This window comes from Delphinapterus leucas, chromosome 20, assembly GCF_059928025.1.
Source record: "Delphinapterus leucas isolate spDelLeu-1000000601 "Yukka" chromosome 20, BTC_Dleu_Yukka2, whole genome shotgun sequence".
NCBI classification, from domain to species: Eukaryota; Metazoa; Chordata; class Mammalia; order Artiodactyla; family Monodontidae; genus Delphinapterus; species Delphinapterus leucas.
The window spans coordinates 29,088,221-29,115,198 of record NC_143148.1 but is presented as its reverse complement, the minus strand read 5'-3'; the positions used below and the strand labels follow the sequence as shown (position 1 = coordinate 29,115,198).

The 26,978-nt window shown below is 40.1% G+C and overlaps 2 long non-coding RNA genes across 2 annotated transcripts in view; one reads left to right on the top strand and one right to left on the bottom strand.

Annotated features, from left to right (window-relative positions):
* Positions 1-353: 353 nt before the first annotated feature.
* On the bottom strand, positions 354-8,741 carry LOC149744636 (uncharacterized). The gene is made up of 3 exons (XR_016390969.1): positions 7,777-8,741; positions 7,620-7,696; positions 354-4,646 (listed from the first exon to the last, which is right to left on the bottom strand). It is a non-coding gene; the product is annotated as an uncharacterized LOC149744636 (long non-coding RNA).
* A 16,189-nt stretch (positions 8,742-24,930) lies between these two features.
* The window catches only part of LOC149744635 (uncharacterized), a 206,727-nt gene continuing 204,679 nt past the window's right edge, over positions 24,931-26,978 (top strand). The window contains exon 1 of the long non-coding RNA XR_016390968.1: positions 24,931-25,456. This is a non-coding gene — a long non-coding RNA (uncharacterized LOC149744635). The remainder of the gene's footprint in view (positions 25,457-26,978) is intronic.

The following is a 26,978-nucleotide window of genomic DNA, read 5'->3' as shown; positions in this document are numbered from 1 at the left end:
GTATGTACAGAGAACACAGAGAAGAAAATGTGAAGGGGTAATGCTCCTATTTTAAAGAAATCTTTTCTAGTACATTATTGAAAAGGCTATTGTCTTTTATTTTTTCTTTCTTTCTTTTTTTGGTTTTGTCTTTTGTAATTTTCTTTTGCTGCCATTGTAGTTCTAACACTCCTCCCGTCTCCCATGGGATTATTTTTAGTTACAATGTGCCTCAAGGAGGCCAATCTCCAAAAAAAGAAAAAGAAAAGGAAAAAAAAAATCCTATTAGAAACCTAATGAGCCTCTTTAGTTTCTTTTTTTTTTTTTTCCCCTTCTGGCCTTGTTACATAATCAGGAAAAGAGAGAAGGCACTTGTATATGTTGCTGTTAGGGAACCTGCTTTGTGGCATGTAGGTGGGAGGCATTACACAGGCTTAGTGCTTATAGCCAGTGTCCGGAATTTAACGGGCATTCGGTAATGTAGTGCTTCTCAACTATATCTGTGTAATGGAAACTTTCTGAGATCTTGATACAGTAGGTCTTGGATAGGATCTAGGCATCCATAGTTTTTAAAATCTTCAAAGGTAATTCTGACATATAGCCAGGGGAGGAAATGTGTATTTAATATATGGAAATATAATTGAATTAAGGAAGGAGTAAAACTGCAACTAGACCAAGAAGCAATTGTGTTAGAGTTAAGACTAGAACTCTTTAATATCACAACGTGAACCTGAAATTGTTATCAGTTTTGGCTGTGCTAGGGCTCGCGGTGTTCTCCTCCTAGGCTTGATGAGGGATTAGTAGGGGTGGGTACACATTGCACCACTCATTTACTCATTTAATAAATATGTATTGTGATTCTCTTGAGCAGCCATAGAAAACACATACACAGATTAAAAACACACAGAGGAAAAAAAATGAAATTCTGAAAAGTATTTAATGAATACAAAAGATGGCAGGAAAGGAGGATCAAGGATCAGAGAATAGAAGAAGAAAAATAGAAAAAAACCCCAAAATCCCAAGGATCAGAGACTAGAAGAGGAAAAATAGGGGAAAAAAACCCCAAAATAGTGTATTTATTTATTTTGGCCACGCCGTGCGGCATGTGGGATCTTAGTTCCCCGACCAGGGATTGAACCCAATACCCCTGGCATCAGAGTCTTAGCCACTGGACCAACAGGGAAGTCCCCCCAAATACTATATTTAAACCCAGCCAGTCTTTATCAATAACTATTTACATTTAAGTGGGAACAAATACTCCCATTACAAAGCCAAGATTATCAGAATGGATAAACAACTAAGTGCAGTCTACAGTTGATGCACCTTAAATATAAAATTGCAGGTAGACTAAAAGTCAAAAGAGGAAAAAGATAAACCGTGCAAACACTACTCATGAGAAAACTGGTATGCCTCTGTTAATCAGAAAAAAAAGACTTCAAAACAGGAAGTATTACCAGACATAAGAGAGAGATATTTCCTAAGAATAGGGCTGATTCGTTGAGAACATAATCCTAAATTTATGTGTGTCTAATAGTGCATCAAACTACTTGCAATAAACATTGACAGAACTAAAGGGAGAAATTGCTCAATCCACAATCAGAGTTGGAGACCTCAACATTCCTTTCTCAATAACTGAAAGAAAAGGAGACAAAAAAATCAGAAAGGGTATAGATGACGTGAACAACAGTCTCAACCAATATGACTTAATAGACATTTATAAAATTCTTACAATCAACAGATGTAGGATACACATTCTTATCTAGGATACATTAAAGACTAAGCAAGATAGACAGATTCTGGACCATAAAACAAGTCCTCCAAAATTTCAAAAGTTGAAATAATACAAAATATGTTCTCTGAACATGGTAAAATTAAATTAGAAATCAATAATAAAAATATATCTACAAATTCCCCAAATATTTGGAAACTAAAAACACACTACTAAATAACCGGTGATTCAAAGAAGAATTCATAAGGGAAATTAGAAACAATTTTGAACTAAATGACAATAAAAACATATCAAAATCTGTAGGGCACAGCTAATGTGCTAAGGCAGAAAATCATACTTTTAAATGCTTATATTAGAAAAGAAGAACGATCTAAAATAAATTATATAAGCTTCTACCTGAAAAGCTAAGAAAAACAGCAACTAAAGCCAAAGTAAGTAAAAAGAATGAACATGAAAATGGAAAACAATAGATATATCAAGTCCAATAGTTGATTATTGAACAAATATTAACAAAGTTGGTAAACTACTAACAAGACTGATCAAGAAAGAAGAGAGAAAACACAAAAATCAATGTTAAGTATTAAACAAGGTATCAAAATAGATTTCTTTATGCCACCAAATTTTACAACACTGTTAAAAAATGCAACTTATCAAAACTGATTAGAGGATAGATAGATGACCAGAATAGCTCTAAATATTCATTAAAAATTGAACTCTAAGCCTGCTGGGAAATGCAGATTCAAACCGCAGTAAGACGGGAATTCCCTGGCGGTCCAGTCGTTAGGACTTGGCACTTTCACTGCTGAGGCTGAGCTTGATCCCTGGTCAGGGAACTAAGATCCTGCAAACCAAAAAAAACAAAAACAGCAACAACAAAAGGAACACGTAAAGATACTACTATGTGTTAACGAAAACCTATAAAATTTGAAAAGACTAGCAATATCTAATGCTGGAAGGGATGCAGAGCAACTGGACTGCTCACGTATTGTTGGTGGAGGTAGGAAATTGCACAACTACTTTGAAAAACTGGCAGTTTCTTATTTAAACATACACCTACGCTATGGTCCAACCGTTCAGCTTCTACCTATGTACCCAAGAGAAGTGGAAGCACATTTCTACAAAATGACTTGTGCAAGAACGTTCATTGCAGCTTTATTCATAATCGTAAAACATCCAAAACAGCATGTTTACATTTTCTTGTTGATGGACAAATTGTGGTAACTCCATGCAATGGAATAGTATGTGCCAAAAAAGGAACAAATTACACATTCATACAACACATGGGTAAATGTCAAAAACATTATGATGAGTCAAGCAATCAAGATGCAAGATAGTTCATACAGTATGCTTCCATTTGCATCAAGTGAAAGGACAGGCAGAACTAATCTATGGGGACAGAAGTCAGAATAGTGGTCACCTCTGGTAGAAAGAGGAGCAAAACTGTAAAGAGACAAAAGGGAACTTTCTAGGGTGATGGTAATGCTCTGTACCTTGATTGAAGTGTTTCTTAAATGAGTATATACATTTGCCAAAATTCATTGAAATGTACACTTAGGATCTGTGCATTTTACTGTATGCAATTAAATCTAAGAAAGGAGTGTGTCACCAGCTGTGTATTAAGTGTTGTGCTAGACCCTGAGGGTAGGATAGTGAGCAAACACAGACATAGCCCCTGTCCTCACGGAGCTTAGAAGGTGAGGAGGAATAAGACATCAATGAAAAAAATCACACGCAAGAATTTGAAAACTATGGATGAGTGAAATGTTTGAGCAGGAAGGTGAGAGTATAGCAGATATGACCAACAGTCTCTAAACTCAGATATGCAACAAGCATCACATTCTTTTCTTTTAAAATTGTCTTAGTTTTCTTCCATCTGGGTAAGTGGGATGTTCCAACTCTGTCTCCCTTGGGACTGCCTCTTCCTCTTGGTCCCGCCAAACCCAGGGAACTCTGGTGACACCTGGATAGTGTAGTAAAGGCCTCCAGGTTCCAGGCTTTCATGGTTATTGCTGGTATCATTTTTTGTCCAGTGCATAAGTGTCCTTGAGGGTCAGAGGCGTACTTCTATTGGACTCATAAGTTCTCTAGAAACACCACGCAGCCATCCTTTGGAAGTCTTGCCATCTCTTCGGAGGGCCGTTTGGGAGTAAGGAGAAGGTCTCCACTGCTTATAGGATCTCTCACTCTCTCTTGCTTTCTATTCCTGTCTCCTTTCTAAAGTCCTAGCATTATCTCTTCAATGGGCTTAAACTGCTGGCAAAGACAAGATGCTTTTGCTCTCTGCTTTGCAAAACTTGGTTAACGCAAGAAAGAACAAAAAGGCCAAACTGCAAGCTTGAAATGTGAGAGAGAAAGAAAAATCACATATGTATATGTAACAGAACTTTTCAATAAATTATCCTGCTCAAGATTATATGCTAGAGCAAAGTGATTTGGTTGGGAGGCCAGGAAAGAGTTTCTGTGAGGAAATAATGATTGAATTAGATTTTTGAAAGAGGTGGAATTAACTATGTAAGGTGGGGTGGGGAGCTGCTATCCAGTGAGCAAAGCAGCGGGGTACATAATGAGACCAGAGTGGCAGGCAGGGTCCAGACCTGGAAAGGCCAGTATTTCCATCCTTATCTTAGGGTAAGTGGGAAGCCATTGGAAGGTTCCAAACTCCTCCACGTAAAAAATGTATTTGGCTATAGTCTTTATTAAAGGCATAGCTGGTCCTCAGTTCTGCCCACTGCTGAGGCTGCTTCTAAATAGAGTCAGGAAGCCCCAACACACATCCCTTTTGTCTTTGTGGATTCAGAAGGGCCACTGACCTCTGAGATGGGTGCACCCACACGTACAGGTAATGTTGTACTCCAGCCAACTCTTACTACTGCATGTTTCTGCAACTTGGGATATACGAGCATTTTCCCATTTGATTGAAAGTAGTTAGGTGAAATGGCTGGAGAAATAAAAGTAATTTAAGTTATAAATGAGAATGCTAACCATATGATAGGTTGCTATAAAGGAAGACCAACATTAATGTGCTATCATATGCAATTTAAACTTGCAGGGGAGTGAATTATGTACTGCAATAACAAGGAGGCAAAAAAAAGTTACGTGAGTGCTTACGATAGGGATAGCTATTTCTACAGTGAAGTTTTTACAATCTGAGTGCATGTGTGCATAATTTCCGCATGCTTCCCAGGTAACATATGTTATATCTAAAGACAGAAAGAGGTTAGTGTCCAAAGGAGGAAAAATCTGCTATTAAACTCATTAATTTGAGAGTTCTGGTTGTAGAATGATTGTGAAAGACAATTATTTCTTGGCTTGAATGTGGTCTTTTGCTGTAATTCTAAGTGTGAACGCGTGAAAATATTGAGTGCATCTGCTAAGTGAAGCAAAAATGTAGAGTGAAACTTTATTTAACCTTATCTTGTCAGTAATAAGGATGGGAAATCTATGAAAAAGGGAAGAGTCCTTCTTAAAATAGAAGCTGAAAGTGGGAATAAAATGGAGTGATGTACTTAAAATATTGAATAGAATCCGCTTTAATTTCTGTTTTCTAGCAGCTTCAAGTACTTTAGAAGCACAGATTTATCTATCAGTTATAAATCAGTCGCTTATTCCAGAAGTATTTTTATTAGGCAATAGTTTGAACTTGTTATCATAGTTTGAATGACTATATGTTCCTAAAAGTAACACAGCCAGCTGCATTTCTTTAAATATATTCTAGACTTTTTCCCTAACTCAGAATGAATGTCCTACTTTCCAAAGCAGTTCTACCCACTGAAGCTTTGGTTGAAGTGGGAGAATTCCAACCTAGCATCATTGGCTGGCAAACACTAATGACTGCAGTGAGGCAGAAGCCCGGGCCTCTGGGTCAGTAGGAAGAGCATTGTGCCAAAGGCCTGGGCGCTGCATTATAATTCTACCCACGTCAGTTGGAGTAGGGTAACTGGCTGCACAGCACCATCACAGATCATTGGTGTCTAGCTTCTGCTCAGCTCCAGATCACTGCTCTGAAGTTATTCCCCTTGTCTTTGATGAGCTCCATTTCTTCATCAATAAGTTGACTGCTTCGGACTTTTAATGTTTTGCCTTTGCCGAGCTCCAAATGCTCATTGATCTCACAGAGGACAGGGGAGGTGTAAAGGGATCGTTCCCTTGTAGATATCCTTCCTTAAGGTCTTATATAAGCAGGGTCTTGTCTCTCTTTTCTTTCACCTCCAGCTAACTAACCAACCCACTTACCTAGTCTCTTTACTGTCACTCATTTTCAGTATCCCCTCATTGGCTCCTTCTCCCTGTTCAGCTCTGCTCACAATTTCTCTCCTACCCTGAAAGAACTCTTGCCCCACAGAATTTACAGATTTTTAGAGACTCTGGCTCTCCTCTCCAGCTTTCCTTACTGGGCAGATGCCCAGCTGCCCTCTGTTAATTGCATCCCTTGTACATCTTTTTTTCCTCTGATTTTTATTTGATATGGTCAATGGATTTTCCATTCTTAAAAATATACTAACTTTAAAAACTTACGTGTTACGTATGCTCATTATAGAAAAAAAATTATTTATTAGCAAAGGGTAGGCAATAAAACTTCCCTTTTATCCTTCCAGACACTTTATGCATATAAACACATACCAGTATAGTGCAGCAGTTAAGCATGGGCTATGGGCCAGAGTGTGTGAATTTGAGAGCCAAGCTCTGCCACTTATTGGCTGTGTGACCTCAGGTACATTAGTAACCTCTCTGTGTCTCAGCAATTTCATCTTTAAAATGAGGTAAAAATAGTAACACCACTGGGATTGTAAGGATGAATGAATTAATATTTATAAAGTGTTTAGAACCATACCTAGAAAGAAGAAAGCCCTTGATAAATGTGCTACTGTTATATCTTTTTTTTTTTTTTTTTTTTTTTGCGGTACACGGGCCTCTCACTGTTGTGGCCTCTCTTGCGGAGCACAGGCTCCGGACGCGCAGGCTCATGGGCCCAGCCGCTAAGCGGCACGTGGGATCTCCCCGGACCGGGGCACGAACCCACGTCCCCTGCATCGGCAGGTGGACTCTCAACCACTGCGCCACCAGGGAAGCCCTGTTATATCATTTATAAAGAAATGAGATCACGCTACATGTGGAATTTTAAAACTTGCTTTTTCACTTAAAATGTATTTGAACATTTTTCATGTCATTCATTTTATGTCAATGAATGATTAATCTGATAGCCTACTTTAAGCATATTGTTTTAAATGATTGTATAATATTCCACTGTAAATATTTATTAATGTTTGTTAGATGACTTGTTTCCAATTTTGTGATACAAACAACACAGCAGTTAACATCCCGGTCCATGCCTACATCTTTGTGTATATCCCTGGTTTCTAGAAATGGGATTTATGGGTCAACAGATATGCACATTTTAAGACTCTTGATTTAAATTGCTAAAATGATCTCCAGATTATACTTCCATTAGTAGAGTGAGTCAGTTTTTTTTTTTTAAACGCTAATTCCTTCAAGGACCCACAGGAACTTTACATTCACTGTATTCCATTGTGTCTGATGTGGCTAACTTTTCTGCATACATGACTTTCTGATAGACATCATGCCAAATACTGATTTCAGATTGTCTTAGCAAGGCTTAGTAGTCGTGAGGTTTCAGGAAAGATTCCTAGATTAGCTAAAGACTTTAGGGAGTTCTTGAAAATATAGCTAAATCCTACAAGATGCTCTTAATGAAGAGGTTCTCAAATTTAGCTGCACATTAGACTCTCCTGGGGAAACTTTTTAAAAAATTCCAGTGCTTAAGCCTAGACTTAGTGGGGCTGGTGTAGGACCCAGGCATTGAATGATTTAAAAAGCTCTCCAGATGATTCTAATGTGCAGTCTGGGTTGAAGACATTATGGATTGAATTTCATTAATTATAGGCGAGATTACCTGAATTCATCACATCTGTTTCTTTGCACTTGCTGTAGGTGTCATCTTGGTGCCACCATTCAGTCATTCCCTTCTTTCTTTGTGAATAGAAAATGATCTATTAAAAAAAAATTGGTAGTATCTAGAAATTCAGGTAAAATATACTCTTGATACTCACTTTTCTCCTTTGGTTATGTTGTAGACACCATCCTAACATTAATCTTACTGCTAAGCCATCAATCCTCTGTCTTTGATAGGATCTCTTCTTCAAGACTCTCTTTTCAGGTGATTTCACCTACTATTGTGCTTCATAAGTTGAGTGTGATGTAAATGTCATTGGTTCTGTTTTGTTGTTTTTATAAGACAGCCTCAGCCCTGGTCATGTTTGTTGGAAATGTGAATTCTTGATGAGGTTCGCTGAACCAGACACTTTGACTCTTGGAATTTTACAAGCTGTGGGAAACCTCTTAGGTAATGATTCTCAGCGTAAAATTAGGAAAGGCATTTGATAAAAATGCTTTGCAATAGCATGTTCTCGAGTTTTCACAAGTTCATTCAGAAAGAAATACAAAGATCTAATCTCCCTACAAAAAGATATTTAATTATACTCTGTGACTAAAGAAACAAATCAAATTGGCAGTGGCATGTAGTCATTAACAACTCATTAATAAGTCAGCTTTATAAATCAGCTTAGCAAGGGTGTAAGGAAATATGTACTCTTACAACTTTTGGTGAAAATGTACATTAGGAAAACCATTTTGAAAAGCGATGTGGCAAAATTTACTAAAATTAAAAAAGAATATCTCCTTTGACCCAGAAATTCCATATCTAGGAAATTACTTTATGGATATTCTTTTTTTTTTCAATTTAACTTTTTTTTTTTTATACAGCAGGTTCTTATTCATCACAGCACCACCACCACGCCGCCACTTTCCCCCCTTGGTGTCCATACATTTCTTCTCTACATCTGTGTCTCTATTTCTGCCCTGCAAACTGGTTCATCTGTACCATTTTTCTAGGTTCCACATATATGCGTTAATATACGATGTTTGATTTTTCTCTTTCTGACTTACTTCACTCTGTATGACGGTTTCTGGATCCATCCACTTCTCTGCAAATGACCCAATTTCGTTCCTTTTTATGGCTGAGTAATATTCCGTTGTGTATATATATGAACCACATCTTCTTTAAATGGATATTCTTATAGATGTATACATGAGATTATTCATTTGAGCATCGAGTGTAGTACCAAAACATTGGTAACAAACTACATGTTCATCAGCAGGGGACCAGCTATATAAATGTGGCACATCCATCTAGCTGTTAAAAGTATGCGTCAGAGTGGTATGTATAGACAGGGAAATACTCCCACGATACAAAATTGAGCAAAATAAGCAAGCTGTAGAATGGTCTGTAGGATCACCTTTGTGTAAATTTAAAAATAAAATCATAAATGTGGTTTTATGTCCTTTTTAAGATAAGTGAGAAACTGTTAGCAATAGCTATCTTTGATATGCAAGGGGTTGGGGAAGAAGAGAGACTTGTACATTTTAATTTTATACCGTTATGTACTTTTTGGATTTTTAAACCACATTTATGTGTTATTTCTCTTTCAAAAATTAGGTAAAAAAATTATGACAGCTGTCGGATCTGCTGAATCACTCTGCAATTTGAAAGAAGTGGGGGGTAAAACAGTCACAGAAAATGCTTTACAAAGATTTTTGAGGGGCTAATTAGGAAGAACATCACGTTTGATGTTAAGTCGTCTGGCACAGCATTGCCCCTGAGCTAATTGTTCTTTGAAGCATATGTTTCAGAAGTGACCACCTAGTGGTTGTACAAGAATTGGTTCTATTTTTCTGCATTCTTTTTGCTGGTATATCTAAAACGTTTCCTTGGAGAAAAGTTACCCTCCTATCGTGTCAAACCATTTAGTGATTTGGAAAGGAAGTTAGGATTGGTGAAGAGATTTTCTCTCCTATCCTTTGTTCTCCTGCCCTTGGTATATCATAACTTATAGGGAAAATATCAAATAGAGTGGTTTAGCATTCATGTTATTCTCATTGTTTTAATTGCAAGCTGTATCACAAATATTCAGATACCTAGAGAAAACAACAACAACAACAGATCATTACATGAATGTCTGGTTGATTCTTGACAGGTAGTATTTCAAAAAGCACACCAACCAATCTGTTCATCTCTAATGCCAGCCTTGCTCTCCTCCCTGCCTCTCTGCCCCCAGCCCTTTTCCTTCCTACCCCTTGACCTTTTCTCATCAGTGTTCGCTGTACCCATGTTTCCTTTCTATACTACCACCCTGGCCCTATATGAACCTGTGCCTGGATTAGAGAACAAGACGTTTTACTGTTCCCTACTAATCTGTCTTGCAAAACCTGCTAGTTATCTCTTCCCTAAAATGTGATTTTATCCTAGTGCCTCTGATTCTGTATCAACAGAGGCTGCCCATGAGGTTGAGCCCACATTTCTTAGTCTGTATTCAAACTCATTCTAGATCCAGGAAGTCTTTCTTGATTGGACCCAGAGCTCCCACCTCCTGCATACAGACACACACACACACACAAACACACACACACACACACACATTCACGCTTATAGATTGTTCCTATTGGGTCCAATTCTCACTAGTGAACTGAATTTCATGGTATCTTGATAAGATGTTTTTAATGATTATCTAAATGGCGTGATGTAAATTTACATGAACACATGTGCACACAGAGTACACAAAGACATTCTCAAGGTTTATTTACCAAAAAGAGACTCAGTTGCCCAAAAGAGACTATTTGAATCAGAAGAGACTGAAATACTAATAGATGGTATGTTTAAATCCTTTCCCTCCTCCTTTTGACGAGGGTTAAGCTGTCATCAAGAAAATGAGGTCAGCTACAGAAGTTAGAGTAGTTTCAATTTCTTTACCTAATTGTAGAATTCTGTGTAAATGTTCTATCTTGTTACACAGGCCTGCTCTTGATAGGTTTCTGGAGGGGAGTGGCTATGCCTTGTTTCTTTGGAATCACCAAGTATCATACGTACTTGTGAGAATAGTTGCCTGGACATCCAGTCTCAGAACCCAGGCCTTAGAGGCTCTGACAGGTACTTTCATAGTCTTACAGCTTACCCCAAGGAGGATGTGCTAATCTGCAGAGTCTTGGGCCAGAGCGTAGAGTTATTGGTAGCTTATGAGGCCATGGTCCTTTCCCCACAGAAAGTACAGGCTTGTGGAACTGCCTTTAGAGACCAGGCCCATGATCGCTGCCTCCTGGGTGTATTCATCGTCTGTGGAGCCAATCTCAGTTGTGGTCAGTATTAGGCAAGGCATCATTTTCTCAACCATAACATAAAAGGATTAGGTTGGGGTCTGAACAGCAGCAATGGGGTCCAAAAGTTGCTTTCAGTATTGCAGAAAGCCCAGTAGAAGTTGTGTATTTATCTTCATTAGACCACATTGCTTAGTATAGCAATGCAGAGTAAATGCAGTTTGTTAGAAAAAATTTTTCAAATGTGGAGTTTGTAGAGGAAAATTAATAAAAAGGGTCCATGGTGGGGCCTAGTTTGTCTCAATGTCCTTTCCAGGCCCCTTTAACATTCTTTAATTCAGCTCAGTGGTCCATGAACTTGATAGTCGGCGAGATACTCTCATTCCACCTGCCATTTTTTCTCCTAAGAACCTAGACGCAGTCGTAGCATTTGGGCAGTGCCTCCGTATTGGGCAAACACTTGACCTGATTTTTAACAGCATCACCCACCTGTCTTGAATCTTTAGGCCTATGTGTCTGAACCCAGAGGCTGGTAAGTGCTCTTCCTTTTCCCCTCCCTCTCTCTTTCTCTTTATTTCTTTCAGCTTGGATCTTTCAGCATAATTTTGTTTGTTTTTATTTCCTAGGTCTCTTCTCTGTTCTGTGTCTGCATCTTCTTGTGTCTTTCCCTGAAGCTGTGTGTGTTTTGCCCACTGCCATTTTCTGGACTCCATCAACTTGGTAGCCATAAAACCCACTTGTTTTCTGCTTTTAAAATGCTGGCAGTTATTTGGGTATCAGGTATCAGCAAGGCACTGGTCAGTGTAGGATGGCTGTATTCGGCTGTGCTTCTTACAGTCCTCCTTATGATTGTTTCCAGTAATTCGATAAATGCATACTAGCTAATAAAGTGCAGTTAACATTTAATAATAAAAAATGTAGAAAGTCAGTTGTACCTCCCTCACTGTAATGATAAGCAAAGCCTTTTATGTTGTGATGTCTTAACAGTTAGCTGCATGAGTGCTAGACGTTGCTTTTAATTAAACAATAAAGAATGTAACGCCCTTTCTGGTATCATTATAAATTTTGATGTGGTACAACAATTTGATTCTTTAAAAATTAATTGCCTAGGAGTATGTTTAAGTAGTATTGATTATGTTGGTACCTCGTGTTGATCTGTGATACTTAACCCAACATTTAAAATATCTTTTTTTCCATTATATGTTGGGATGCAAGAATAAAAGCAAAGTACGAAACAAATAGGCACTTGAATTCTAATAGCAATAAGCAATAAATGTCAGGCATCTGGAAATTATGGTTGCAATTTCATCAGAGTACACTTTGTTCTTCTATTATGCCTGCATGAATTTTGCTACAGGCAAAATCTATTACAGATAACAGTTAAGAACCTTTCTAATCTACACAGATAGTCATGGCAAAATGCTGGAAAACTAAATGTTGGAAAATGTAATATTGCAGGGGAAAATTGACACTTGTAGAAAATAATGTGGGCCTCTTTAGAACCACAAATGGTAATCATTGCTTTAAGATCATGGTGTGGTGGAGGTTTCTGTGGTGGGTGACCCAGATGAAGGACACAGCACTGGGATTGAATCGTGTTCTGCTGGCTGTTGTGTGCATGTACAGGTAGATGCTTATCTGTAAATTGAGGGGTGGGGTGTGTGCTTAATGATTGCTACCTGAAATTGTAATTACAAAGTCAGATTGCACGTGAGAAGACTGGGTTTTTTCCACTGCCCTTGGGTACACTGGAGAGGAATATTTCTATTCCGGGGCCAGTTGACTCCCCTCAGGAGAAAGATTAATTAGTATTCATCACTCTTGATGGCACATAGTGACCCTGGATAGTTGCTTGGTAAATTTACTAACTGAGCTTTCAGGAAATTGGCTCCTGGCTATTAACCTGAATGAATGTCTTTTCTGCACTTAACTCCAGCTTAATCTGAATTTTCTAGGTCTCAGAGCATTAGGACCAGGGTTTGAAGATGTGGAGTTTGCCATTTACTTTATTATCCTCATCCTCTTTATTTTTCACATCCCTTCAACACATATGCAGCATTACCACCTAGATTATTTATTTATTGCTGTGTAACCAATTACCTCCCAACTTAGCAGCTTAAAGCAACAAATGTTTATTATCTCACAATTTCTGTGGGTCAGGAATTTGGGAGCAGCTTAGATGGTTGGTTCTGGCTTGGGATTTCTCATGAAGTTAGCGCTCAGGATGTCAGCCAGGGCTGCAGTCAGCTAAAGACTTGATGTCAAGCTGGGGGATGGAGGATTCTCTACCAAAAGGATAGCTCTTGGCAGGAGGTCTCAATTCCTCAATCGGCAGGAGGCTTCCATTCATTGCCACGTGAGTCTTTCCATAGAGCAGCTTGAGTATCCTACAGCATGGCAGCTGGTTTCCCCAAGAGCCATTGATCGGAGAGAGAGGAAGGAAGATGCGGTGCCTTTTATGACCTGTCAATGCTGCCATATTCTGTTTACTAGAAGTGAGTCACCGAGTCCTGCTCACATTGAAGGTTAGAACTAAATTCTACCTCTTGAAGGGAGGCACATCAAAGAATTTGTGAATGTATTGCACTGGCCAAAAAGTTTGTTTTCTCTATGTTACGGAAAAACCGGAACAAACTTTTTGGCCAACCCAATATTTTTAAAACTACCATATCACCTAAATGAGACACATTAACATTGGCTCCCAGGACAGACTTGTTTTCCAGGCTTGCTCAAGTAGCACCTTGTCTGAAAAGACCTCCTTCACTTCTTGGACCCACATTCTTCTTCTTTCTCTCACATCTAGGTAACAGCGTCTCATCACTTTGAACATGTTGTCTTTGACTGCTATGAATCGTTATTTTACGTGTGTATTTTTTTCTCCTCAATCACATGTTAGGTGTTTTAAGATGAGGGTGTGTCTTATAACTTTGTCTTCTCTAGAAGCTGTTCCATTTAGGCAAATAGATGGTGCACAGTGAATAAGCACAAGAGGCTGTTGAGTGTGGTGGGTGAGAGCAGGGCTTTGGTTCAAAGGAACCAAGGGGTCTTAGGTTCAAATTCTGGCTCCACCATTGTAAAAGCTTGGGAAATCTCTTACACAGCAAGTATTCTGTGAGAACTGTTCCACATGTAGGTGTATTTTTGATGTATTTTTGGAAGGAGGTGAGCTCCATGTCCTTCTATTCCCCCATCTTGATCTATTACACAGGGAACAATATTAGAACATATTTCATGACCCTGTTGTAAAGATTTAATGAGTTGATGAATGTTGAGAATGTGGGAATTGATACACAAATTGTAGGTCTTATCATTGTGGTATTGATAACATTTCACCTGTTCATAGGCCATTTTGTCTTACGTTGGATAAACTGACGTGGATCCTTGTCCTACGAACATTCTGTTTGACAACAAACAAATTACTTCTTTTCTGAGTCTCAGTTTTCTGTCTGTGAAATGAAGGTGTTATGCCAGATAATTTCTGTGACCCTTCTGTAGCAAGATTATCTAACTCTGTTTTCTCTTATACAGAAAGTAAAGTGTAAGTAAAGAGAGAAAAGATTTTCTTTGTAATATGGGCAAGTTCTACAGAAATACCATGTTAAATCTTACAGATAAGAACTCTTCATCGGAAGATGAGACACCTGTGTTAGGCTTGTCTGCAAGGGAAGAAGGAGACTGATACTTTTTGAGTACTTATTATATATGCTCAGGTCTCCACATATGTCATACCATTACATACAATTATTCCTCTGAACTTTCCTTTTCTCCCTTCTACTTATCTCAGCCCATCCACTATCCAAGATCCCCACGAAAAATGAGGGTCCCAGGTCACATGGCTAATAAACAGCAGCAGGGAGGATTGAATCCAATTCTATGATTGTAATCCCAGGTTCTTTCCATGACTGCTGGTTGCCTCAGTTTGAGAAGGGTGTAACCTGTTGAGTGATTTAACCTAAGCTTATCCTTCCATACCTGGCAACAGTAATACTCAGGTAACCCAGTGGAAGCAGCAGTGAGGTCATTTGTATAGCTGGATAGCTCTGGCTGGGTCAAGTTGAAGGGAATTATCTGGAGTTCTTTTAGTCCTTTTTTAAGTCCAGTAGGCAATTATCAGCAGTCTTGCCTCTGTGACTTAGTCTCAGTGGCACTAAGAAGGTAAACTTCTTCTTTTTTTTTTTTTTTGCGGTACGCGGGCCTCTCACTGTTGTGGCCTCTCCCGTTGCGGAGCACAGGCTCTGGACGCGCAGGCTCAGCGGCCATGGCTCACGGGCCCAGCCGCTCCGTGGCATGTGGGATCTTCCCGGACCGGGGCACGAACCCGTGTCCCCTGCATCGGCAGGTGGACTCTCAGCCACTGCGCCACCAGGGAAGCCCAGGTAAAATTCTTTGATATGAAAATTCAAGGGCTTCTGCTAGGGTTCTTGAGAGTCTGTACAGGAAGTGTTTCTGTTTGTTGTTTTGTTTTGGTTTTGTTTTCATCGTCCTTTGCCCTGGTCCCTCTTAAGTGTGGGAAACCATTGACTTTGTATGGCAAAGTAGAGAGACTCTCTTCCAGAGAGTCTTGCTCAGAGTCTGGGCCGCCAGTGGGTCTCGTGGCCTCCTCTCTTTGGGAAGGATTGGAAGGCCTGTCCAGGCTCCCCAGTGGGGCTTTGTCAAGGGTGGCTGGCTACCTGAGAGCAGGTGACGAGAAGGGAAGAGGGACTAAATACTTCTCCAGATACATATGAACATGAGGAGAGAGGGAGAACAGGGCAGGCCATTGTACCATGTACATGTGAGGATGGGGGTGACCACAGGGTGGGAATGATAGGACATAAAATGGAACATATAACACAGTGGTAGTGTTGCCTCAGTGCTCAGGAAGGGCCCAGGTGCTCACAGGCATCAAGGATAAAACATAGGCATTTGAGAGCAGGAATGCACCAAGTCTAATTCCTTGACTTTAGAGATAGAAAAAGAGGTGTGATAAGGCATCCTCTCTCTTCTGTTGCTTGCCACTTTCCACTCTGTAGATTTCATATCAAGCTTTTCCCTACTGAACTGGGGTCTCTTTGAGGTGAGAACAGGAGTCAGAGGCAACAGTCCTGCAACCACCAGTGGCCCTACAGACCATTCACCACAAGCATCTGGGGACCCCTCTAAATGGCATTCAGTTTGCATCACCCCACTGCTTAAAACCCTCTAATCAGTTTCCAGACCTATCTACAAAGGAAGACTAAATATTAATTTACTAAACAATACTAGAAACCTTAAATGTGTTTGTGATTTTAACTGTAGTGGTAGACTTACGTTCACAGAAGTGATTAGGCACATCAGTATTGTAGGTTAAAAGATGCAAAGGGTAAGGCATATTTTCCTTTAAATAGATTCCTCATTCCAAGGCAAGCCTAGACTAAACTTGCCTAATTGTAGCATGTAGCATCTTGGTCTCTTAGAAATATTTCTTCTCTGTTATTTTTTTGAATACCGACTCTAGCTTTGGATAACTTGTTTATTGAAAAAGGAAAGTAGGACAAGGGCGGTTTTCTTAAAAATCAATATATATAAAGCTAAAGTTGCCAGTGATTTCCTGTCACACTTGGAATAAAGTCTAAATTTCTTACATTTCTTACCATGCTGCTATGTTCCTCTTGAGCTGGTCACAGCCCACCGCTATGAACTCATCTCCTCATTCACTCCTCTCCAGACGTATTTGTCTTCTTTCTGTCCCTTCAGTATGCCAGCTTTGTTCTCTCTTTAGGACCTTTACACTTGCAGTTCCCTCTGTCTGGAAAGTTCTTCTACCAAATCTTGGCATGACTGTCTCCTTGTCATTCAGATCTCAGGTCTGTGTGGTCACATAGAGGCGTTCCTGACTGCCCTACTTTATGTGATTGTATAACAGATAGAACCAATGGTCATTGTCTTGTTAATCTACGAATTTACTGGCTTATTGTCTGTTTTCTTCCATGACACATGAGCTGCAAGAGAACAGGGATCACAGCCCGGCTCATTCATTGCTCTATCCTCAGGGCTGAGCCAGTCCCTGGCAAATGTTCGCTGAAGAAATGAAGCAGTCTTGGCTCTCCCAGCTGTCACCTGTGTGACCTTGGGCAAGTCAGTCTATTTTCATTATGTTACATTAGGTTACAAAATCTACTTGTTATGAAGATGAATGACATGTATATAAAATGCTTAGCACAGTGCCATGTTCATAGAAAGTGTTTAATAATTAGATTTTTTTTCCCTAAAGGGCTTGAAACAATGTGTGTGTATATGTGTGTGCTTATGAGCACATGTAGTAGGTGCTGAATATATACATATTGATTGAACAGAATAAGTTCCCCGAATTATTCATTGCAGAGCCAGACCTTCAACCTAGATCACCTGATTCCTAATTTGGGACCTTACATCTTTCATAATTCTCAATGCCAAGCATGTCTGAGGGGTGGGTTGGAGGAAATGGGATGGAACATTTTGAGAAGTGAATATAGGCTGGCTTTCTGGAGATGTTCTTCAGATGTGGTTCTGCCTGTTTGAGCACTGAGGAAGCCATGTTATGTCTGTTGACTTCTGTTTTCTGATCTATAAAATGGAGATTCTAGTTTATCACACGCTTTGCATCAAGATGGCAGGCACTGTTCTGCCCACATGTTGCATATGATCTAGTTGGGGAGGTGTACTGTGGACAGATATTGCCAAGAACAACACAAGACTTTATCAACTACATGAGGTCAGAGTAGAACAATCTGAGTTCAGAATTGGACACTGTTTGTCATTGGAAGTTGTGATGGCTTAGAATGTTCTGGAAGAAAGGCTTAAATTGACTTTCGAAGAACCTCACTCGGTGATTGTGAGAATAAGATGGTATAAATTATATGAAATCCTTACAGTGATATAATGAGCTCCACTATTGTGAAGTGTTAAGATTACTACTCTCTTCCAGATCAATACAATTCACCCCGAGATAATAGGTCTGGTCTATATTCTTATGCTTTATATCTTAAGCAAAATGGGACTCAGAGATAAGCGCTCCATTCTTCCTTTTCCTAAGTACAATGTGGGAGAGCAAAGCATCATAACTTAGGTCAGAAAAGTTAAGTCCATGGCTAGATTTTGCTACTTACTAGCTGTGAGGTCTTGGACAAGTTGTATAACCCCTCTAAACCTCATTTTTCTTCTGTGTAGAATGGAGGTATACTACCTACCTCATAGGATTGTGCTCAGTGTTACATTATGAAATATAAAGCACAATCCAAAAAGCTGTGACACTGTTTTGGTTGTCTGAATAGCCTATTTGCTATTGAAATATTCCAAGCAATAGACTGTATGCTTCCTAAGATATGGAAAATTTCCTCAAAGGCAGAATTTACAATATTTAATTCTTTTAGTTTTGATTACATCTTCCATATGGTATCCGATTAGATGATTCAGTGAGCATAATTGTTGATCAGTCTTCAGCTAGTCTCCAAATGAATATTTTCCACGTTTCTGCCAAAGTCCCAATTCAAACAGTTTTTTTCCCCATATTCATAAGTCTTTATTATCTTTAAATAACCTTGGCTTCAAACACTTACAGACCAGAAATATTTACTGAAAATATCTGTAACTTCTTTATAACTTTTTTTTTTTTACATCTTTATTGGAGTGTAATTGCTTTACAATGGTGTGTTAGTTTCTGCTTTATAACAAAGTGAATCAGTTATACATATACATATGTTCCCATATCTCTTACCTCTTGTGTCTCCCTCCCTCCCACCCTCCCTATCCCACCCATCTAGGTGGTCACAAAGCACCGAGCTGATCTCCCCGTGCTATGCGGCTGCTTCCCACTAGCTATCTATTTTACGTTTGGTAGTGTATATATGTCCATGCCTCTCTCTCGCTTTGTCACAGCTTACCCTTCCCCCTCCCCATATCCTCAAGTCCATTCTCTAGTAGGTCTGTGTCTTTATTCCTGTCTTACCGCTAGCTTCTTCATGACATTTTTTTCCCCTTAAATTCCATATATATGTGTTAGCATACGGTATTTGTCTTTCTCTTTCTGACTTACTTCACTCTGTATGACAGACTCTAGGTCCATCCACCTCATTACAAAAAGCTCAATTTTGTTTCTTTTTATAGCTGAGTAATATTCCATTCTATATATGTGCCACATCTTCTTTATCCATTTATCTGATGATGGACACTTAGGTTGTTTCCATGTCCTGGCTATTGTAAATAGAGCTGCGGTGAACATTTTGGTACATGACTCTTTTTGAATTATGGTTTTCTCAGGGTATATGCCCAGTAGTGGGATTGCTGGGTCATATGGTAGTTCTATTTGTAGTTTTTTAAGGAACCTCCATACTGTTGTCCATAGTGGCTGTACCAATTCACATTCCCGCCAGCAGTGCAAGAATGTTCCCTTTTCTCTACACCCTCTCCAGCATTTATTGTTTCTAGATTTTTTGATGATGGCCATTCTGACTGGTGTGAGATGATATCTCATTGTAGTTTTGATTTGCATTTCTCTAATGATTAATGATGTTGAGCATTCATTCATGTGTTTGTTGGCAGTCTGTATATCTTCTTTGGAGAAATGTCTATTTAGGTCTTCTGCCCATTTTTGGATTGGGTTGTTTTTTTGTTATTGAGCTGCATGAGTTGCTTGTGTATTTTGGAGAATAATCCTTTGTCAGTTGCTTCATTTGCAAATATTTTCTCCCATTCTGAGGGTGGTCTTTTGGTCTTGTTTATGTTTTCCTTTGCTGTGCAAAAGCTTTGAAGTTTCATTAGGTCCCATTTGTTTATTTTTGTTTTTATTTCCATTTCTCTAGGAGGTGGGTCAAAAAGGATCTTGCTGTGATTTATGTCATAGAGTGTTCTGCCTATGTTTTCCTCTAAGAGTTTGATAGTTTCTGGCCTTACATTTAGGTCTTTAATCCATTTTGAGCTTATTTTTGTATATGGTGTTAGGGAGTGATCTAATCTCATACTTTTACATGTACCTGTCCAGTTTTCCCAGCACCACTTATTGAAGAGGCTTTCCTTTCTCCACTGTACATTCCTGCCTCCTTTATCAAAGATAAGGTGACCATATGTGCGTGGGCTTATCTCTGGGCTTTCTATCCTGTTCCATTGATCTGTCTTTCTGTTTTTGTGCCAGTACCATACTGTCTTGATTACTGTAGCTTTGTAGTATAGTCTGAAGTCAGGGAGCCTGATTCCTCCAACTCCATTTTTCGTTCTCAAGATTGCTTTGGCTATTCGGGGTCTTTTGTGTTTCCATACAAATTGTGAAATTTTTTGTTCTAGTTCTGTGAAAAATGCCAGTGGTAGTTTGATAGGGATTGCATTGAATCTGTAGATTGCTTTGGGCATTATAGTCATTTTCACAATGTTGATTCTTCCAATCCAAGAACATGGTATATCTCTCCATCTATTTGTATCAACTTTAATTTCTTTCATCAGTGTCTTATAGTTTTCTGCATACAGGTCTTTTGTCTCCTTAGGTAGGTTTATTCCTAGATATTTTATTCTTTTTGTTGCAGTGGTAAATGGGAGTGTTTTCTTGATTTCACTGTCAGATTTTTCATCATTAGTGTTTGGAATGCCAGAGATTTCTGTGCATTAATTTTGTATCCTGCTACTTTACCAAATTCATTGATTAGCTCTAGTAGTTTTCTGGTAGCATCTTTAGGACTCTCTGTGTATAGTATCATGTCATCTGCAAACAGTGACAGCTTTACTTCTTCTTTTCTGATTTGGATTCCTTTTATTTCCTTTTCTTCTCTGATTGCTGTGGCTAAAACTTCCAAAACTATGTTGAATAAGAGTGGTGAGAGTTGGCAACCTTGTCTTGTTCCTGATCTTAGTGGAAATGCTTTCAGTTTTTCACCATTGAGGACGATGTAGGCTGTGGGTTTGTCATATATGGCCTTTATTATGTTGAGGAAAGTTCCCTCTATGCCTACTTTCTGCAGGGTTTTTATCATAAATGGGTGTTGAATTTTGTCAAAAGCTTTCTCTGCATCTTTTGAGATGATCATGTGGTTTTTCTCCTTCAATTTGTTAATATGGTGTATCACGTTGATTGATTTGCATATATTGAAGAATCCTTGCATTCCTGGAATAAACCCCACTTGATCACGGTGTATGATCCTTTTAATGTGCTGTTGGATTCTGTTTGCTAGTATTTTGTTGAGGATTTTTGCATCTATGTGCATCAGTGATATTGGCCTGTAGTTTTCTTTCTTTGTGACATCCTTGTCTGGTTTTGGTATCAGGGTGATGGTGGCCTCGTAGAATGAGTTTGGGAGTGTTCCTCCCTCTGCTATATTTTGGAAGAGTTTGAGAAGGATAGGTGTTAGCTCTTCTCTAAATGTTTGATAGAATTTGCCTGTGAAGCCATCTGGTCCTGGGCTTTTGTTTGTTGGAAGATTTTTAATCACAGTTTCAGTGTCAGTGCTTGTGATTGGTCTGTTCATATTTTCTATTTCTTCCTGATTCAGTCTTCGCAGGTTGTGCATTTCTAAGAATTTGTCCATTTCTTCCAGGTTGTCCATTTTATTGGCATAGAGTTGCTTGTAGTAATCTCTCATGATTTTTTGTATTTCCGCAGTGTCACTTCTTTTTCATTTCTAATTCTGTTGATTTGAGTCTTCTCCCTTTTTTCTTGATGAGTCTGGCTAATGGTTTATCAATTTTGTTCATCTTCTCAAAGAACCAGCTTTTAGTTTTATTGATCTTTGCTATCATTTCCTTCATTTCTTTTTCATTTACTTCTGATCTGATTTTTTTTTTTTTTTTGCGGTACGCGGGCCTCTCACTGTTGTGGCCTCTCCCGTTGCGGAGCACAGGCTCTGGACGCACAGGCTCAACGGCCATGGCTCACGGGCCCAGCCGCTCCGTGGCCTGTGGGATCTTCCCGGACTGGGGCATGAACCCGTGTTCCCTGCATCGGCAGGCAGACTGTCAACCACTGCGCCACCAGGGAAGCCCGCCTGATCTGATTTTTATGATTTCTTTCCTTCTGCTAACTTTGGGGTTTTTTTGTTCTTCTTTCTCTAATTGCTTTAGGTGCAAGGTTAGGTTGTTTATTGGAGATGTTTCCTGTTTCTTAAGGTAGGACTGTATTGCTATAAACTTCCCTCTTAGAACTGCTTTTGCTGCATCCCATAGGTTTTGGGTCGTCGTGTCTCCACTGTCATTTGTTTCTAGGTATTTTTTTAATTTCGTCTTTGATTTCTTCAGTGATCACTTCGGTATTAAGTAGTGTATTGTTTAGCCTCGGTGTGTTTGTATTTTTTAAAGATCTTTTCCTGTAATTGATATCTAGTCTCATAGCGTTGTGGTCGGAAAAGATACTTGATACAATTTTAATTTTCTTAAATTTACCAAGGCTTGATTTGTGACCCAAGATATGATCTATCCTGGAGAATGTTCCACGAGCACTTGAGAAAAATGTGTATTCTGTTGTTTTTGGATGGAATGTCCCATAAATATCAATTAAGCCCATCTTGTTTAATGTATCATTTAAAGCTTGTGTTTCCTTATTTATTTTCATTTTGGATGATCTGTCCATTGGTGAAAGTGGGGTGTTAAAGGCCCCTACTACGAATGTGTTACTGTCGATTTCCCCTTTTATGGCTGTTAGTATTTGCCTTATGTATTGAGGTGCTCCTATGTTGGGTGCATACATATTTACAATTGTTATATCTTCTTCTTGGATCGATCCCTTGATCATTATGTAGTGTCCTTCTTTGTCTCTTCTAATAGTCTTTTTTTTAAAGTCTGTTTTGCCTGATATGAGAATTGCTACTCCAGCTTTCTTTTGGTTTCCATTTGCATGGACTATCTTTTCCATCCCCTTACTTTCAGGCTGTATGTGTCTCTAGGTCTGAAGTGGGTCTTTTGTAGACAGCATATATATGGGCCTTGTTTTTATATTCATTCAGCCGATCTGTGTCGTTTGGTGGGAGCATTTAGTCCATTTACATTTAAGGTTATTTCGATATGTATGTTCCTATTCCCATTTTCTTAATTGTTTTGGGTTCGTTATTGTAGGTCTTCTCCTTCTCTTGTGTTTCTTGCCTAGAGAAGTTCCTTTAGCATTTGTTGTAAAGCTGGATTCGTGGTGCTGAACACTCTCAGCTTTTGCTTGTCTGTAAAGGTTTTAATTTCTCCATCAAATCTGAATGAGATCCTTGCTGGGGAGAGTAACCTTGGTTGCACGTTTTTCTCCTTCATCACTTTAAATATGTCCTGCCAGTCCCTTATGGCTTGCAGAGTTTCTGCTGAAAAATCAGCTGTTAACCTTATGGGGATTCCCTTGTGTGTTATTTGTTGTTTTTCCCTTGCTGCTTTTAATATGTTTTCTTTGTATTTAATTTTTGACAGTTTGATTAATATGTGTCATGGCGTGTTTCTCCTTGGATTTATCCTGTATGGGACTCTGTGCTTCCTGGACTTGATTAACTCTTTCCTTTCCCATATTAGTGAAGTTTTCAGCTATAATCTCTTCAAATATTTTCTCAGTCCCTTTCTTTTTCTCCTCTTCTTCTGGAATCCCTATAATTCGAATGTTGGTGCGTTTAATGTTGTCCCAGAGGCCTCTGAGACTGTCCTCAGTTCTTTTCATTCTTTTTTCTTTATTGTGCTCTGCAATAGTTACTTCCACTATTTTATCTTCCAGGTCACTTATCCGTTCTTCTGCCTCAGTTATTCTGCTATTGATCCCATCTAGAGTATTTTTAATTTCATTTATTGTGTTGTTCATCGCTGCTTGTTTCATCTTCAGTTCTTCTAGGTCCTTGTTAAATGTTTCTTGCATTTTGTCTGTTCTGTTTCCAAGATTTTGGATCATCTTTACTGTCATTATTCTGAATTCTTTTTCAGGTAGACTGCCTATTTCCTCTTCATTTGTTAGGTCTGGTGGGTTTTTATCTTGCTCCTTCATCTGCAGTGTGTTTTTCTGTCTTCTCATTTTGCTTACCTTACTGTGGTTGGGGTCTCGTTTTTGCAGGCTGCAGGTTCATAGTTCCCGTTGTTCTTGGTGTCTGTCTCCAGTGGCTAAAGTTGGTTCAGTGGGTTGTGTAGGCTTCCTGGTGGAGGGGACTAGTGCCTGTGTTCTGGTGGATGAGGCTGGATCTTGTCTCTCTGGTGGGCAGGTCCACGTCTGGTGGTGTGTTTTGGGGTGTCTGTGGAGTTACTATGATTTTAGGCAGCCTCTCTGCTAATGGGTGGGGTTGTGTTCCTGTCTTGCTAGTTGTTTGGCATAGGGTGTCCAGCACTGTAGGTTGCTGGTCGTTGAGTGAAGCTGGGTGCTGGTGTTGAGATGGAGATCTCTGGGAGATTTTCGCCATTTGATACTATGTGGAGCTGGGAGGTCTCTTGTGGACCAGTGTCCTGAAGTTGGCTCTCCCACCTCAGAGGCACAGCACTGACTCCTGGTTGTAGCACCAAGAGCCTTTCATCCACACGGCTCAGAATAAAAGGGAGAAAAAGTGGAAGGAAAGAAAGAAAGAAAGAAAGAAAGAAAGAAAGAAAGGGAAGGAGGGAGGGAGGAAGGAAGAAAGGAGGGAAGGAAGGAAAGAAAGACAGAAGATAAAATAAAATAAAGTAAGATAAAATAAAATAAAGTTATTAAAATAAAAAATAATTATTAAGAAAAAAATTTTTTAAAAGAAACGGATGGATAGAACCCTAGGACAAATGGTGGAAGCAAAGCTGTACAGACAAAATCTCACACAGAAGCATACACATACACACTAACAAAAAGAGGAAAAGGGGAAAAAATCATAAATCCTGCTCTCAAAGTCCACCTCCTCAATTTGGGATGATTCGTTGTCTCTTCACGTAATCCACAGATGCAGGGTATATCAAGTTGATTGTGGAGCTTTAATCCGCTGCTTCTGAGGCTGCTGGGAGAGATTTCCCTTTCTCTTTTTTGTTCTCACAACTCCCGGGCCTCAGCTTTGGATTTGGCCCCGCCTCTGCGTGTAGGTCGCCAGAGGGCGTCTGTTCTTTGCTCAGACAGGACGGGGTTAAAGGAGCAGCTGCTTCAGGGACTCTGGCTCACTCTGGCGGGGGGGAGGGAGGGGTGCAGACGCAGGGCGAGCCTGCGGCGGCAGAGGCTGGCGTGACGTTGCACCAGCCTGAGGCGCGCCGTGCATTCTCCTGGGGAAGTTGTCCTTGGATCCTGGGACCCTGGCAGTGGCGGGCTGCACAGGCTCCCTGGAAGGGGGTGTTGCTAGTGACCTGTGCTCACACACAGGCTTCTTGGTGGCGGCAGCAGCAGCCTTAGCGTCTCATTCCCGTCTCTGGGGTCCGCGCTTTTAACCGCGGGTCGCGACGCCCGTCTCTGGAACTCCTTTAAGCAGCGCTCTTAATCCCCTCTCCTCGCGCACCAGGAAACAAAGAGGGAAGAAAAAGTCTCTTGTCTCTTAGGCAGGTCCAGACTTTTCCCCGGACTCCCTCCCAGCTAGCCGTGGTGCACTAACGCCCTGCAGGCTGTGTTCACGCCGCCAACCCCAGTCCTCTCCCTGGGATCCGACTGAAGCCGGAGCCGCAGCTCCCAGCCCCGCCCGCCCCGGCGGGTGAGCAGACAAGCCTCTCGGGCTGGTGAGTGCTGGTCGGCACCGATCCTCTGCGTGGGAATCTCACCGCTTTGCCCTCCGTACCCCTGTTGCTGTGCTCTCCCCCTCCGCCACCCGCAGTGCCCGCCCGCGAAGGGGCTTCCTAGTGTGTGGAAACCTTTCCTCCTTCACGGCTCCCTCCCACTGGTGCAGGTCCCGTCCCTGTCCTTTTGTCCCTCTTTCTTCTTTTGCCCTACGCAGGTACGTGGGGACTTTCTTGCCTTTTGGGAGGTCTGAGATCTTCTGCCAGCATTCAGTAGGTGTTTTGTAGGAGTTGTTCCACGTGTAGATGTATTTCTGGTTTATCTGTGGGGAGGAAGGTGATCTCCGCGTCTTACTCTTCCGCCATCTTCCCCTCTTCCTCCGCTCACTGCTTTTTAGTTAAGGTATGGAGGGATGCTCAAGGCCCCAGCCCCCTCAAACAGTTTTGTTCGTTTGTTTGGTGAGAACATCTGATTTGTATATAAAGGTGGGGATCAGTGGATCCTAGGTATTTTTCAGCCCTGGGTCTTGAGGGAAACATTGATTTCCAGAATTGGTGACAGCAAATAGATGAGAAAGCTGAGGGTTTTGCAGTATTTTCATAGAGGGTTTTTTTTTGACCGTCTATCTAAAGTGTCCCTCTCTCAGCCACCCTCTGCAATGTCATCCTGGTCATTTCCTTTATGGAACTTATAGCTATTTAAAATTACCTTATTTGTTTATTTGTCTATTTCTCTTACATTCTTACACAATGTAAGGTTGATGGGAATAGACCTTTATTCATTTCTCTATCTCTGTAACCTAGAATAATTTCTAACACATGGAGGTGACCAAGAAATATTATGAATTAATTAATAATTGAATGCAGCCATTGAGCTGGACAACTAAAAAACCAATTCAATTGTCCAGTTCTTCCTTTATTCCAAAGATAACTTCCCCTAGACCCAAGGGTAGATACACTTGAGCATTCCATGTTGATCTGGCTGAGGAGAGTCGACCAGCATGGCAGAGATTTAACGTCAGTGAGTCTGACTCATATATAAGAAACCCAGCCAGGAGAGCAATTCTAGAGACCCAAGATAATGTTCCCAATCCTGAAAACATGAAAACGGATTCAGCCTATGTCCTCATTTGGGATGTAGTCAGTTATGGCAACCTTAAGTTGCTGGTTTTCTTTAAAGTAGAGCATATCCCCTCTACAGTGTAATGGCTTCTGAAAGAGAGTTAACTTTGTTTCCTCTTTGAGGACAAACTGCATGAAGCTGGTTAAGTTCTCTGTCACCAGAGTTTTAAGGGCCATAAGCTGGAATATGCAGTGACTAAACACCACCAGGTTAAGGGCCCCTCAGGCAAGATCATCACCTTCACTCTCCCCACCGCCTACATGGCATGCCCTTGGAGCCAGTCAAGTCTTTTTTGAAGATTTGTGCTGTATTCAGTACTACTAACTTAATTCTCGGTTTGCAGTTGGTTATGGTGGTAACCGTCTATATTCATGCAGAATTCTTTCTTGAATAGAACTATTC